This window comes from Myotis myotis, unplaced genomic scaffold (assembly GCF_014108235.1).
Source record: "Myotis myotis isolate mMyoMyo1 unplaced genomic scaffold, mMyoMyo1.p scaffold_m19_p_7, whole genome shotgun sequence".
NCBI classification, from domain to species: Eukaryota; Metazoa; Chordata; class Mammalia; order Chiroptera; family Vespertilionidae; genus Myotis; species Myotis myotis.
The window spans coordinates 9,716,591-9,732,322 of NW_023416379.1; the positions used below are offsets into that span (position 1 = coordinate 9,716,591).

The window sequence follows — 15,732 nt, forward strand, 5'->3', positions numbered from 1 at the left end:
TGGGTGAATCTGATTAGTGGTGCACCTGCTTAGTCACCTGGCCCTCACCCTTGAAATAGGAGTTCAAGGAAGAGGCAGGGATCAGTGTAAGAGTGAAGAGAGGACATGATAAGGAGGGAAAATGGAGGGCAATGACTAAGAAATTAAATGAAAAAGGAAACACTTTTCCCTCTGGCTAGAATCCCAGCCGTGGGCAAACTACGGTCCGCAGGCCGGATCCAGCCCTTTTGAAATGAATAAAACTATTGAAAAAAAAGACCTTACCCTTTTATGTAATGATGTTTACTTTGAATTTATATTAGTTCACACAAACACTCCATCCATGCTTTTGTTCCGGCCCTCCGGTCCAGTTTAAGAACCCATTGTGGCCCTCGAGTCAAAAAGTTTGCCCACCCCTGGTAGACAATACATTCCGGTCTCCACCTGGTGCCATTTCCATCCAGATGGTACCAGTTTGACCTTGTAAGGGCCCGTTCAGGTGATCTGAGTCACTGGATTTTTCAATGCCTACATGAGTGTGACAACAGAGTCCAGGTTTCCCATGATGCCTCCAAATTAAAAACCCTCCCTGCACTTGCATTCCCCAGCAGCTGGGGTTGTGCAAATCTGCAAATCGCTGCCATTTTGTAAGCATTTGCTAAATTTCCATCATCCCAGCTCCCAAAACAATGTCCTACCCGTGCTTTTCTGTGCACCATACTGCTGGGGAAACCAATCTGCCTCTTCAGTGACTGCAAATTTGGATAAAGTCCAAGGTGCTTAACGTGTGTGAAGCCCTTTGTGTCTGACCTAATATCTGGGTACCCATGGCGTAGTCAAGTGGACACATAAAATTAACCATCCAACTGCACCTCTCCCTGCCTCCCCACTGAACGCTGATGGCCTAGACCAGTGGTTCTCAACCTTCCTAATGCTGCGACCCTTTAATACAGTTCCTCATGTTGTGGTGACCCCCAAACATAAAATTATTTTCGCTGCTACTTCATAACTGTAATTTTGCTACTGTTATGAATCGTCATGTAAATATCTGATATGCAGGATGTATTTTCATTGTTACAAATTGAACATAATTAAATCCTAGTGATTAATCACAAAAACAATATGTAATTATATATGTGTTTTCCAATGGTCTTAGGCAACCCCTGTGAAAGGGTCGTTCAAACTCCAAAGGGGTCGCGACCCACAGGTTGAGAACCGCTGGCCTAGACTCACCCTCCCCAGCCCATTCTTGGCCAGGTGCGTGAGTTTTCTGTTACCTCTGCTACCAGATCCTTCTCCAACTTCCAACACTACTGCCTCCTATGCCTCCTCCTGGCCAGCCCCATTCGTCCTAGGGGTCCCAGCACCTCATTCATTCCATCAGTCAGTCTGTCCGCAGGCATTCTGCTAGTGCTAAGCCTAAGTGCACCAGACACAGAGGATACCACCTCAAACAAGCAGAGCTGGTCCCTGCCCCACCCCCACCCCCCTGAGCTTATGGCCCAGTGAAGGGACACAATTAAACAGGCAGTGATAAGATGCTTTGATGGGTGGTATACTATAGGATAAGAGCAGAATGTATGTATTAAGTGTTCTCCAGACAAACAGAATAGGCAATAGAAACTGGGTGTGTTTCTGGAAAGAGAGAGAGAGAGAGAGAGAGAGAGAGAGAGAGAGAGAGAGAGAGAGATATTTTGAGATTTTAAAGAGGTTTATTATAAGCAGATTGGCTCATGGGACCATGGTGGTGGGCAAGTCTTAAGATGTGCAGAGTGAGTGGGCAAGCTGGAGACGCATGTGAGCCAGCAGGCATGAGGTCCAGGAAGAGCCAAAGTTTCAGTTCTCATCCAAAGGCAGAAAAAGATCTGATGTTCCAGTTCAAAGGCAGTCAGGCAGGAGAAATTCTCCCTTACTCAGTGGAAAACCAGTCTTTCTGTGTCATTCATGCCTTCAACTGATTGGATGAGGCCCACCACTCTGGGGAGAGCAATCTGCTTTACTCCGTCTACCCCTTTTCATGTTCATCTCATCCAAAACAGAAACACCAGAATAATGTCTGACCTAATATCTGGGCACCCATGGCCCAGTCAAGTAGACACATACAATTAACCATCACAGGGTGTCTCGGGGACATAGCTGGAACCTCTACTCTGAAAATGCTTCCATGACCCCCCACCCCCAAGACTCCTTGCTTTCTGCTCCCGTAGCCTTCAACCCCATCCTTATCATGTCATAATTCCTCTTGGCTTGGCCTCTCTCCCAGTGGTCTGTGAATGCTTTGATGTTTATGTGCTGCTTTAAGACCTTGCTCTGAAGGTGGACCAACTAGGTTGACTTTCTGGCTCTCTTACTTTTTACAGAGTACCTGGACACATTTCTTATCAACCCTGAGCCTCAGTTTTCTTATCTGTAAAAGGGATAGTTTTAGTACCTACCAGCCTCACAGAAATGTTGTGCTGATTCATGCAGTAACTTGTGGGAAGTGTGTAGAGCTGTGCTGGCACAGGGGAAGTCCTCAGATAAAAGAGGCTCCTACCCTCATTCACTGTTGAACTCGAGCATCCACACACTTTCCAGAAACTGACAGGCTCTTGATTAGACTTAGATGACGCACCCTGACTCATTACCAGCCAGCAGCTGTATCTGTTCCCAAGAGCCTCTCAGGGACTCCTTCCAGAACCCGGCCAGCATTAGTTCCCTCCAGGCAGGCGCAGTGGGAAGGAAAAGTATCTGATCTTGTCTGAAGGGAGGTGATGACAGGACAGATGTTTGTGGAAGGCTGTGGAGTGCCTGGAGCAGAAAACGGAGAACTACTCCCAACAGGTGGTGACCGTGTTTTCTTTAGTGACCAGCTTGATCTTCAGTTAACAGCAAGACTGACTTCTTCAGTCAGGCAATGGATTTGTGGCCAATCACTTTCAAAAGGAGGACACCTGAGGACAACTCAATATCAAGGATTTGATTTCCACTTCAAGGATGGAGAGTACCCAGTGGAATGAATTGACATCGGGCAATTTTGTCTTTTGCCATCATTAAGGGTTTTCCTGTCTTTCTGAGAGCCTTGGAACCAGTTCCTTAGGTTGTCTGGACTCAGCAGTGTACAGACATGAAAGGGTTTTATTGTTCTCCTAACAACGTCTCCGCCTGGGCTGTGAGGGTCTCCATTCAGGCCCTCACTACTCTCTCTCTGTCAGTCACTGCACCTAAAAGTAGGGAGGCTCACCCTCCCTGTATACATCGGGTGACAGCTTGTTACATGACACCTATAAGCATTATTTAACCTATATCGACAAGGGGGTGCTTGTGAAATGCTTGGGAGAGAATGAAGTGTGTCACAGGTACAGGGCGGTGGGCTTATGCAGAGGGATTCAGCCTGAAGATCCCGTGTAATCTGACCTAATTTTTTACACAGAAATAAATGTAACATGGGAAGAAAATAACTTCCCACAGCATGCAAATCAACAGCCATGCAGTAATGCTTTTTAAAAATTATCTAGTATCATCTTTAATATTTCAGCAAGCTCTCTCTCTTCTGAAGTTAATAGCATGGTATGTCCTGGTGCTGGGCCTTCCTGCTAGCTTTTTATTTCTAATGTTCATTCAACCCATCTTTCAGCATGAGCACCGCCAACTAAATGAGTGCTTATTGCGAGATATACAATATAACAACAGTGTATGTTAAAATATAACAGCAATGCATGTTAAAATCACGGCACAATGGCCCCAACTTCCCTCTGGCTGGGTTCCTCTGCACATACCACAGTGTTGTTTGGAATTGGGTATATTTAGTCATCAGCTATGTATGCATCTGCCTCAGGGCCAGAGCATAAGCACATTTTACAATTCATTGGGCCCAGAATGAAAGCTGGTCATTGTGGGTTTAATTGTTCCCTCGCCAAAAGATATGGAAATCCTAGCCCCCAGGACCTGTGTATCATACCTTATTTGGAAATAGGGTTTTCATAAATGATCAAATTAAGATGAGGTCATTAGGGTAGACCCCAATGCACTATGACTGGTGTCCTTATAAGAAAGAGGCAGACACACATAGAAAAAAGACAATGAGAAAAAACCAAGATGGCAGCATAGGTAAACACCGGAGATTGCTGCCTCACAAAACCACTTCAAGAATACAACTAAAAGACAGAACGGGAATCATCCAGAATCACAGGAAGGCTGGCTGAGTGGAAATACTACAACTAGAAGGAAAGAGAAAAGCATACCGAGACTCAGAGGAGCTGCGGTGCAGAAGTTAAGTGCACAGGTACGGAGGCGGACTTGGAAAGGGCTGGCGGCTGAGGACATGGTTGGCTTTTTCAATTGAGAGGGAGTCTCCTACCCCCTACTGCTCTGAACTCCAGTTCTGGGCGAATCTCTGGGGACCCTGACTGATACAGGGAGAGGCTAGACCAGGGGTGGGCAAACTTTATGACTCGAGGGCCACAATGGGTTCTTAAACTGGACCGGAGGGCCGGAACAAAAGCATGGATGGAGTGTTTGTGTGAACTAATATAAATTCAAAGTAAACATCATTACATAAAAGGGTACGGTCTTTTTTTTTCTTAGTTTTATTCATTTCAAACAGGCCGGATCTGGCCCATGGGCCGTAGTTTGCCCACGGCTGGGCTAGACTGTCTGGCATCATTCGCATCTCGAGGGCGGCTTTCTCTCAGAGGTGCTTGCAGGGATTACCCGGACACTGAGACTCGGGGCCTCTTAGGGAAGGACTGACAATCAGCCATAGCTGTTTGCTCTGCCCTATTGATCCACTGGGATCCTGCCCCGCCCAAGCTGTGCACGGAGGCTTTTGCAAGCTGAAAATTACCTAAGAAACTTGCAGCTGGTCCAAGGCCCCAGGGCAACTTGCATTCCTTCACAGCTGAGCTCTGGCTGAATAGCCTCAGGCAAAGGCTAGATTAGCACCTCCTGAAAGATCCAGGAGCCAGTATACCCAGTGGTCAGAGTGACTCAGTGAGCACCAAAGCCCCACTGAAGCAAGTCTTGCCCAGGAGGGGTGTCTCCAGCACAGAAGTTCTCCCACTGCAGACACAGCTGATTCTCACAGCCAATTGGTCAATTCCTCCCAGTGATACCTACAACAATCAAGGCTTAACTACAACAGGACTGTGCACACAGCCCACAAGGGGGTGCACCAAGAGAGTCCACCTCAGGTAATTGGGGAGGCTGAGCCACTGGGCCCTATAAGACACCTAGCACAGAAAGCCACTCCATCAACATAGGGAAGCACAAAAAATGTGGAGACAAAGAAATAGGACACAAATGACAGAAATGGAGGAAAGCAAACGACTGGATATAGAGTTCAAAACCACACTTTCAAGGTTTTTCAAGAACTGTCTCGAAGCCGCCGATAAATTTAGTAAGACTCTCGAAAAGACGGGTGAGACCACCGATAAATGTAGTGAGATTCTCAAAAAATCTAGTCAGACCCTCGATGTTATGATAAACGACCAACTGGAAATTAAGCATACACGGACTGAAATGAAGGATATTATACAGACTCCCAACAGCAGACTAGAGGATTGCAAGAATCAAGTCAACGATTTGAAATACGAAGAAGCAAAAAAACACCCAACCGGAAAAGCAAAATGAAAAAAGAATCCAAAAATATGAAGATAGTGTAAGGAGCCTCTGGGACAGCTTCAAGTGTACCAACATCCGAATTATAGAGGTGCCAGAAGAAGAGAGAGAGCAAGATATTGAAAACCTATTTGAAGAAATAATGACAGAAAACTTCCCCTACCTGGTGAAAGAAATAGACTTACAAGTCCAGGAAGCACAGAGAACCCCAAACAAAAGGAATCCAAAGAGGACCACACTAAGACACATCATAATTAAAATGCCAAGCACAAAAGACAAAGAGAGAATCTTAAAAGCAGCAAGAGAAAGAAAGTCAATTACCTACAAGGGAGTACCCATATGACTGTCAGCTGATTTCTCAACAGAAACTTTGCAGGCCAGAAGGGAGTGGCAAGAAATATTCAAAGTGATGAATGCCAAGAACCTACAACCAAGATTACTTTATCCAGCAAAGCTATCATTCAGAATTGAAGGTCAGATAATGAGCTTCACAGATAATAAAAAGCTAAAAGAGTTCATCACCACCAAACCAGTATTATATGAAATGCTGAAAGGTATCCTTTAAGAAGAGGGAGAAGAAGAAAAAGGTAAAGATACAAATTATGAACAACAAATACACATCTATCAACAAGCGAATCTAAAAATCAGGTGAATAATCTGATGAACAGAATGAACTGGTGAGTATAATAGAATCAGGGGCATAGAAAGGGAATGGACTATTCTTGGGGGGGAAAGGGGTGAGGGGGATGCGGGAAGAGACTGGACAAAAATCATGCACCTATGGATGAGGACAGTGGGTGGGGAGTGAGGGTGGAGGGTGGGGTGGGAACTGGGTGGAGGGGAGTTATGGGGGTCAAAAAAGAGGAACAAATGTAATAATCTGAACAATAAAGATTTAATTTAAAAAAATAATAATAATAAACCAATTGCAGGTTAATATAAATGACATTTTTAAAAAATAGTGAGAAAAGTATCATTGTTTTACACTTTATAAATCTCTTAATACTTGACTTAATTAAAAGTAAGTTGAGCCCTGACCGGTGTGGCTCAGTTGGTTGGGTGTAGTCCCGGGCACCGAGAGGTTGCTGGTTCTGTCAGCAGTGGACAAGAGGGTCTCTGGCCAGAGACAATACTCTGAGCCCCGAGTTCTTATCTTGCTTGTAGGGATAAATTCAAATGAGACAACAAATAACAGCAAAAGCAGGCAAGGATTTATTTGTAGGAAAGCAATGCACTCAAAGAGGACCTGAGTGGGCAATTCAGCTGGATGAAACCAAACTGAGTGCCCTGAGTGGGCAGGTCAGCTGTCTGAGATCGAACCGAATGCCCCTCTTAATTAGGATTTGGGATATTTATACCCCTAGACTGGAGTAGATCTCAATAAGTTGCCCCCTCTCATTTTTCTTTAAAAAAAAAAGTATCTTTAAGTTATAAAGCTGCTTCATCGAGATGTTATTCACTGGTTAGACCACATCTTAGAGAGCTCTGAATCTTTCCTGCTCATGTAAGGGCCTGCCACCTCCACTGTCTATTTTCAGTTTACCACATCTCACACTTACTTCTTCCAAGCCTCAGCTGCCTCTCTCAGCTTCTATCTTTCTATTTGCTTACTCAGTTTGATTCCCCGTCAGGACAGGAGGCAGCCAATCAATGTTTTACTCTCGCATCAATGTTTCTCCCTCCCTCTCCCTCCCTTTTTCTCTAAAAATAAATAAAAATATATTTTAAAAAAAGAAAAAAGACAATGACAATCTGAAGCACAGGAAGAAGATAGCCATCTACAAGCCAAGGAATGCCCGGGGCTCAGCTATTGAAGCAGGAGAGAGACATGGAGCGGGTTCTCCTTACAGCCCTCAGAAGAAACCAACCCTGTCACACCTCGATCTTGGACGTCTAGCCTACTGAACTATGAGAGAATACTGAACCACTTAAACCACCCCATGTGTGGTATTTTGCTATGGCAGCCCTAGCAAACTAATATACTAGACTATTCTTGATTATTTTAATTTGGAAGGGTTCTCTTCCGTAAGGTAATATTCTATCCATTACTTAACCATCGTGCTTCTGGGGTGCACAATTAGCTGTAGGAAAGTGGGAAGTGTTTGGGAGAGAAGAATTTGTGGAACCCTGATACCCTACGAGTGAAGAATGCAGGGCTCAAAGCAAAAGATTTTAGGACAGCTGTGTAAATAATAATTCAAATCAGAGCTAATGTTGATTGGGTGTTGCCATGTGCCAGGCGCTGAGTTGAGCCATTCGCCTGAATTAGCTCATTTAATTTGAAGTGTTACAATGATCACCCCCATCTTCCAAGTGAGGAAAATGGGTCAGAGTGAGATTAGTGACCTGCCTAAGGTGGCTCAGCTGGTAGGTGGTTCGATCCTTGGCAGCCAGGCTTCAGAGGACACCTCCCCTGACTAGAAAGACCTAGAAGCCATTAGTTGTATAAGATTAATTCCAAGATCAGCATCTCTGAGATAACAAGGAGGTTTTACATGTATTCCTTCCACACATACTCATGGATGGCCTATCATGGTCAGGTGTTGCTCTGGGGTCCAAAGCTGAACCCGATGCAGACCCTGCCTGCAAGGGGACACATTGTCTGTGGAACAAGGGCCACTGCATACATCTTCAGTTTCATTTTTGTTCCTCTGTGCTGGTGCTTAAGTCTGCCCACTAAGAAAACTGGGACTTATCCTAGGAGGATTTCTATGATACAGCTGTGATGGTTAGTGTTGTGTGCCAACATGGCTAGGCTTCAGTAACCCAGTTAAACAGAAATCTAGGTGTTGCTGAGAAGGTATTTTGCAAATGTGCATCACTTCTACAATCAGGTGGCAGTTAATAGAGATTAACCTTGGCAATGTGGGGCAGCCTCATTCAATCAGTTCAAGATCCTGAGAGAAGAGAAATTCTGCCTCTAAACTGCAGCATTAACTTTTACCTGAGTTCCCAGCCTGATGTCTGCCCAACACACTTTGAACATGCCAACCCCTACAATCACATAGCCAATTCTACAAGATAATAATAATTCCTTATTTATATGCATTCTTTATATAACAAGCAATAGGTAAACATTTATGTATACATATAAAGTTATGCACTTTCTTAAATAATATGTTATTTATGTTTACACACATATATGTATGCACACATATGTATTTGTATAGATATATGCATATGTGTATGTGTGTGTGTCCTATTGGTTCTGTTTTTCTGGAGAACACTGATCTAAACAACAGTCTAGTGGAAAAAATCACAGTATTTTTGCAGAGTTGAAGGTTTGGGCCGAGTCCCAGATCCATCATGTACCAGCTCTGGGAACTTCAGAAAATTCTGGAAGGCCAAAAATTCTCTTCCAGCTTTAAATTTCTCAACCATAACATGACAATAAAGATAACTTTGAATGATAACACTTGACTCACCTACTGCATAGAGTTGATTTGAGTATCAAATGATATGGGTGAAAACACGTCTTAATAAAATGTCATTGGTATCAGTTATCAGATCCCAAGGGAATATTTTTTTACAAATGATAGGTAACTACTTTTCTCTCAGACTTTGCAAAATGGCCTCAAAGTGAAACAACAAAAAGGGGGTGGTTGGTGCAGACAGAATGAGTAAAGCCGGAGCACTTGAGGTCACAGTGAGTGACTTCCAGAGGGTAATCGATATTCTGCTGAGGGCTGTCCTTGCTTGGCTTGAGGAGGACAGAGGAAGACAGGCACGGCCTACAAGCTTACTATTGCCATGGAGACAGAAGGGAGGGAGGCCTTTTCCATCAGTCCTGCAACCTCCTTAGGAGACGCATGACCAGGACAGCGAACAGGTGTGTGAGCTGCCATACCTGTCGCAGTGTGGCTGCTCCTCAGCCCTGCGGTGGGTGAAGTTGCTGTCCCAGGCCACACGGAGTTTGTGTCGGGTGTCCCTGAGCACTGAGCAGGCCTCTGTGTGACATGAGAGGCAGGGAGGGAGCCGCCAGACCTACCACAGGGCAGAAATGGACTTCAGGGATGTGCCTGCTGTTTTCTGCATTAGGAGGTGTCAGCTGCGAGGAGTACCACCTTGCTGGTGCCCATGGGTCAGCAGACACAAAAAAAGGTCAGAGAAAGATGTGGAGTGCAGAATGCTGATGTAACCACACAGAGTATGTGATTGTGAGCGTGACACCCCTTGCGTGCTCTCAGGGGTGCAGGGTGGAGGGGTGTGAACAAGGCAGCTGAAAACTGCCCACAGCCTCCCTCCTCTCTGTGCCCGTCTGGGACTCGCTGCGGGTATCTCCCTGTTTACACAACACTGAGCCAAACGGCTGCTTTTGCTGAGTTTCCCGAAGCCTCGAAGCCTGGTGGGACTGGCCGTTTGCTCCTCACCCAGGTCTCACCAGAGCTTTGGGCAGCCTTGACTCCACCCATTCTCTTTATCGGCTTTCACGGAGCCCAGTGACACCCTGCCTGCGGGCAGGGGCACTTTAGTATTTCCCTGGTCCTCCAGGATGCCAAGTGTCATCCAGGCCAACAAACCAATTCTGGGAATAAAATGCTTTCTCCTCGATTCCAGCAGACAGCCCACTCCTCCAGTATTATAATTTTAATTTAAAAGGTGCTCTGAGCTTGTGCCAAGTCCCACTGCCCAGAGTCTGGGATTTCCCTGTTTTCTTAAAGCTCCTTGCTATATACTTTTCATGACAAATGTGATTCATACTCACCCCCCACAAGACCTGTCATACTTTCGTATTTTCAGGACGGTTCTGTGTCAATATTTTCTTTGTCTTCCAGGATTCCCTCCATTTCCCATGTGTTCCCCCTGCATAATCATAAAAATCAAAAGCCTTAATGACCATGGTTCACTTCTAAAACTGCATGACACATAAACAGACAATTGGCAGTTATATTTATATCGATATAGAGAAATATAGATATTTCAATATTATCCCTTAGATTATTTGTACACCATAAGCATTTTATTGTTATGATTTTAAGTTACTGCTAAGTCATCTACTCTAAATAGATGTCCCAGGAAGCCAAAGTCTTTTTAAAATTAATATATGGATCATATGTAAGAAATTCTATACTTTCTGGTCCCTTTCAAGAGATTAATTTATCAAGTGATGAAGATTTTAAAAATTAGCTGACTTTTTCTAATCCCTTTAGGGCAGTGGTCAGCAAACTCATTAGTCAACAGAGCCAAATATCAACAGTACAATGATTGAAATTTCTTTTGCGAGCCAAATTTTTTTAACTTAAACTATATAGGTAGATACATTGTTAACTTAATTAGGGTACTCCTAAGGCTTAGGAAGAGCCACACTCAAGGGGCCAAAGAGCCGCATGTGGCTCGTGAGCCGCAGTTTGCTGACCACTGCTTTAGGGGAAAGGTCAGCCGGTCTGGGTTTGATTGAGGGGGCTCTTCCCCTCTTTGTCTAGAAGTCCTTTAAACGTGGGGTTTTCTGTCTGAAGGAGGAAACATCGCTTCCGTAAGCTGCTTTCCGGAAGCAGCAGGAAATGCAGGTCAACGTCCTCCTTAAAATACTTTAAGTGGAGACAGATTCGGAGCAGAAGCAGGAGTGGTGGCCTTGGTTGGGGTGGTGACAGGCAGGTGGAGACAGGCAGCTGGGTGGCTTGAGGACAGAGCCAGCTGTGGCCGCAGCGGGCTCACCACAAAGACTGGGAGAGAAGAATGCAGCCTAAGGCTGGGAACAAAGGAAGCTTCCAGAGAGAAACAAACCCATTGGTGCTGCCAGAGAACAGCAAGACCTGCAAATCAAGCCTGGGGCGGAGGAGGGGCTCTGCTGGCTGGCGGTGCCTGAGAGGTGAGCACAGCACAAAGCACCAGAGGGGCTGGCTGCAGCGTTAATTAAAGATGCTCTTCCATACCCTCGCCCTTGATTTAAAAACCTAGGCCCTGAGAAATGCTGGGGAAATGGGTGCCTCCTTAGATGGGTTTCTCCTTCTTTGAACCTTGAATTTGGCCCTCTGGGCCCTGGCCAGGTCACTCAATTGGGGTTTCGATCCTCAGTCAGGGCACATCTAAGAACCAATCAATGGAAAAAATAAAAAAGCACAAATAAGTGGAACAACAAATTGATGTCTCTCTATCTCTATCTCAAATCAATGAATAAAAAAAATAATAATTTGGCCCTCTGGGATGGCTATTGGATATGGGATTTTTGCTCAACTGCGACCTTCACCCGCAGCCAAATATGACCCCAAGAGAGAGAAATGACAAAAACACATTTCAAAATTAAGAAGTAGAAAGTGTAATACACAGACAACAAAGGTGAAAACATGAGTGTTTCAGGCCCCCGTGTCTAATTTGGACTTCGAGAGCCGGAGAATTCTGAGGGCGCAGGCACCTGTCCCTCACCGGCAGGCACTCCAGTCGGGCTTCTGGCGACACCTCCTAATTCTGGCCTCACAGTTGGGATGTGCTGTCAACTCCACTGAGCGTCCTGGTCTCACACGTGCGGCTGAGCAGAATCAGATGAATGACGGCAACAGACCAAGAAGTCAGAGGGCGGCCTGCTGGGAGGGGCACCCGGCAGCCTGGCTTCCCGCCTGGCAGGGCCTCCAGAGTCCCAGGCCTGGCTCTTTCCCTGTCGTGGGTGTGAACATTGGAGAGCCTGAGGGTAGAACCTACCCACTCCTTCCGAAATGTTCAGGCCTCTGCAAGTCTCTGTCTGCCACTCTCCTGTCTCTCTCTTTCTGGCACTCTCTCCTCGGCACACGGGCTCTCTCTGAGGCTCCGCCTGTGGCTCTATTGCAACCTGTCCCCTCTCCTGCCAGGTTTAGAGGTTGTGAGGACCCCTAAAGCTGCCTGAGCCATAGCTCTGAGAACCCCTGGTTTAAAGATCGAGGCAGGGAGTTCTCAGCTCTAAAAGGAGCACACATGCTTGAAATAGAAATAACATTCTAAAGGGTTTTAAAAAAAAACAACCCACTGTTTGAGAGTTTTGGTTGGACTCATCACCAATTTCAGAAAGATGCACTTCTTCACAGCTTTGGGAGTATTCTGTGAAAGTGACACCAGCCTACATGGTAGGTTGTAATCTTGTTCCCCTGTGTTGGGATTATAGCTGGAAAGTGAGGTGCTGTGCTAAGTGCTATACGATATATTTTTAAAGATATTTATCTTATTTATCCCCTTTCCATGAGCTATCAGAAAGAGAGTTTGAGTCCCCTTTTCATAAGTCTAATCAGCACCTGTCGCCAACAATAGAAAAACCAGATGGTAAATCACTCACAGCAACTTGTGACCCACAGGGTAAGTGGGGGTCACACTTTATATAGATCACTTTTCGACCTGACGAGAACCAATCTGGTAACACCAGATATTCCATGAGCTCAACTTCTATTTTTGGTTTCAGCTACCACTGGGTGGACTGTGATACTGCCAATAAATTAGCCTCAAAACTGCTTTTGGAGTTTAATTTAGAAACTTCAAAATAGCAAGTGATAATGTGCTACATGTATTACTTAGGCACATATTTCAAAGGGAAAAATGTGTGACAAGAATTGCCATTTGCCTGTCTTCTCCACCTCACTGGGGTGTCATTTTTCTGTAAATTTAGTGTGTCTCTCTTCTATCACTCATTTTTCCTGATTTCCACCAGGCAGCATTCCCTTTTAGCTGCTGATGAGGAGGAAGGGAGAAAGTGGCTTTTGTGAAAGTAATTTCTGTCCACAGAACAACCATTTTCAGGCATAGATCCCTTTAAAGGGAACTTCTGACCCTAATAGTTGAAAATGATTAGTTGAGTTAGGGTCTAAATATAAGAAGGTATCTCCTCGCTATAGAGTGATACACGTCGTACTAAAAGAGACTGAGAAGACTGACCGTTGTCAAAACTTGTGCAGGCTATGAAGTGGGACCCTACCACAAGCTGACAAGTTTGCCTGCGACAGCATCATCGATGCTGCCTGTAGAAGACCGAACAGTCCTGGGTCACAAAGAAAGGACGGTTTATTACTCACAGAAATAGCAGTAGCCAGAATAGCAGCGTATTTTGGCACTGATTTCTCAAGTCCCAATTCCCACAGGAGGTTGCAAAGAAGGCTAGGTGACAGCTGCACATGCCGTGGGTTACATTACAGGAGAAAGAACTCTGAACTTAGGGAACCCTCATCTTTTATAATGGGCAGTAAGCTCCCCTGCTCTTTGCTCTAGAGCAGTGGTCGCCAACCTTTCAGACCTCATGGACCACCAGTGGTCTGCGGACCACCAATTGGCAACTGCTGCTCTAGAGCAATAATTTTCAACTGATAGGCCACAGCACATGCATATTTTTAAAATTATTGGGGCACACTGGTTGAAAATCACTGCCTTAGAGGGATAAACTATATCAGGGGTCCTCAAACTACAGCCCGCGGGCCACATGCAAATACAAATATTGTATTTGTTCCCGTTTTGTTTTTTTACTTCAAAATAAGATATGTGCAGTGTGCATAGGAATTTGTTCATAGTTTTTTTTAAAACTATAGTCCGGCCCTCCAACCGTCTGAGGGACAGTGAACTGGCCCCCTGTTTAAAAAGTTTGAGGACCCCTGAACTATATCTTCCAAGGCTATTTGCTATACATACATAAAACAATTATTCAGAACTATGGTAGTCTCTGCTCACAAACATGCAGAAACATGAGGGACCCATATAGAATTTTCTCCCAACAATGGTAACACTGAATTGAAAATATAAATATGATCAAGTGTATACAGTCATGTGTCACTTAACAACAGGGATAGGTCCTGAGAAATGTGTCATTAGGTGATTTATAGTCATGCAAACATTATAGAATGCACTTACACAAGCCTAGATGGTCTAGCCCTGTGGTCGGCAAACCACAGCTTGCGAGCCACATGCGGCTCTTTGGCCCCTTGAGTGTGGCTCTTCCACAAAATACCACGTGTGGGTGTGCACATACAGTGCGATTGAAACTTTGTGGCCCATGCGCAGAAGTCGGTATTTTGTGGAAGAGCTGGTATTTTGTGGAAGAGCCACACTCAAGGGCCAAAGAGGTGCATGTGGCTCGCGAGCCGCAGTTTGCCGAGTTGCAGTTTGCTGACCACTGGTCTAGCCTATTACACACCTAGGCTGTAAGCTGTAGCCTATTGCTACAAAGCAGTACAGCATGTTATTGTACTGATACTGTAGGCAATTGTAACACAATCTATCTTACCTAATAATAGACAAACATGTAAATTGACCATCCCTCCACTATGCTGCCAGCCAATCAGGAGAGTATGCAAATTAACCCAACAAAGATGGTGGTTAATTTGCATATGTAGGCACGGAGCGAAGACTGAAGGCTCCAGCCAGAGTGAAGGCCTGGGTCCCGGGTGCGAGAGGAAAACCAGTGCCGGCAGCCAGGGGAAGGGAAGGCCTATTGCATGAATTTCTTCGTGCAACGGGCCTCTAGTATAGATATAAAAGCCTAAGCAACTGGTCGACCAGTTGCTATGACGCACACTGACCACTAGGGGGCAGATGCTCAACGCAGGAGCTGCCCCCTGGTGGTCAGTGCGCTCCCACCGCCAGCCTCCCATGGCCGGCCAACCTCCCACAGTCCCTCCCCCCTGCCAGCCAGACCCAATCACCCAATTGGGACTGGGCGAGAGGGCCCTGATTGCTGGCCAGGCCAAGGGACCCCACCCATGCACGAATTTGTGCACTGGGCCTCTAGTGGTAAATATTTGTGTATCTACACATAAACAAGGTTCAGTAAAAATATGACTAAAAGATAAAAATGGTACACTTGTATAGGGAGGGCACTTACCATGAGCAGAGCCCGCAGGACTGGAAGTTGCTCTGGGTGAGTCAGTGAGTGAGGATGAGTGAGTATGAAGGCCTGTAACATACTGTACACACCGGAGACTTCAGAAACTCTGTACACTTAGGCTAGGCTACACTCAATTTATAAAGAATTTATCTTTTTTAAATGATAAATTAACCTTAGCTTAGTATAACATTTTTACTTTATAAACTTATTTTTTAAACTTTTGATTCTTTTGTAATAGCACTAAGCTTAAAACACAAACACTTTGTACAGCTATCCAAACATATTTTCTTTATTTATATCCTTATCCTATAAGCTTTTTTTCTATTTTAAAAATTTTTAATTTTTTTAACTTTTAAAACTTTTTTTTTGTTAAAAATGAAGATGCA

General features: G+C 45.0%; 1 long non-coding RNA gene across 1 annotated transcript; it reads right to left on the minus strand.

Annotated features, from left to right (window-relative positions):
• Positions 1–6,452: 6,452 nt before the first annotated feature.
• On the minus strand, positions 6,453–15,427 carry LOC118660579. The gene is made up of 2 exons (XR_004968979.1): positions 15,344–15,427; positions 6,453–10,380 (listed from the first exon to the last, which is right to left on the minus strand). It is a non-coding gene; the product is annotated as an uncharacterized LOC118660579 (long non-coding RNA).
• Between the last annotated feature and the right edge of the window lie 305 nt (positions 15,428–15,732).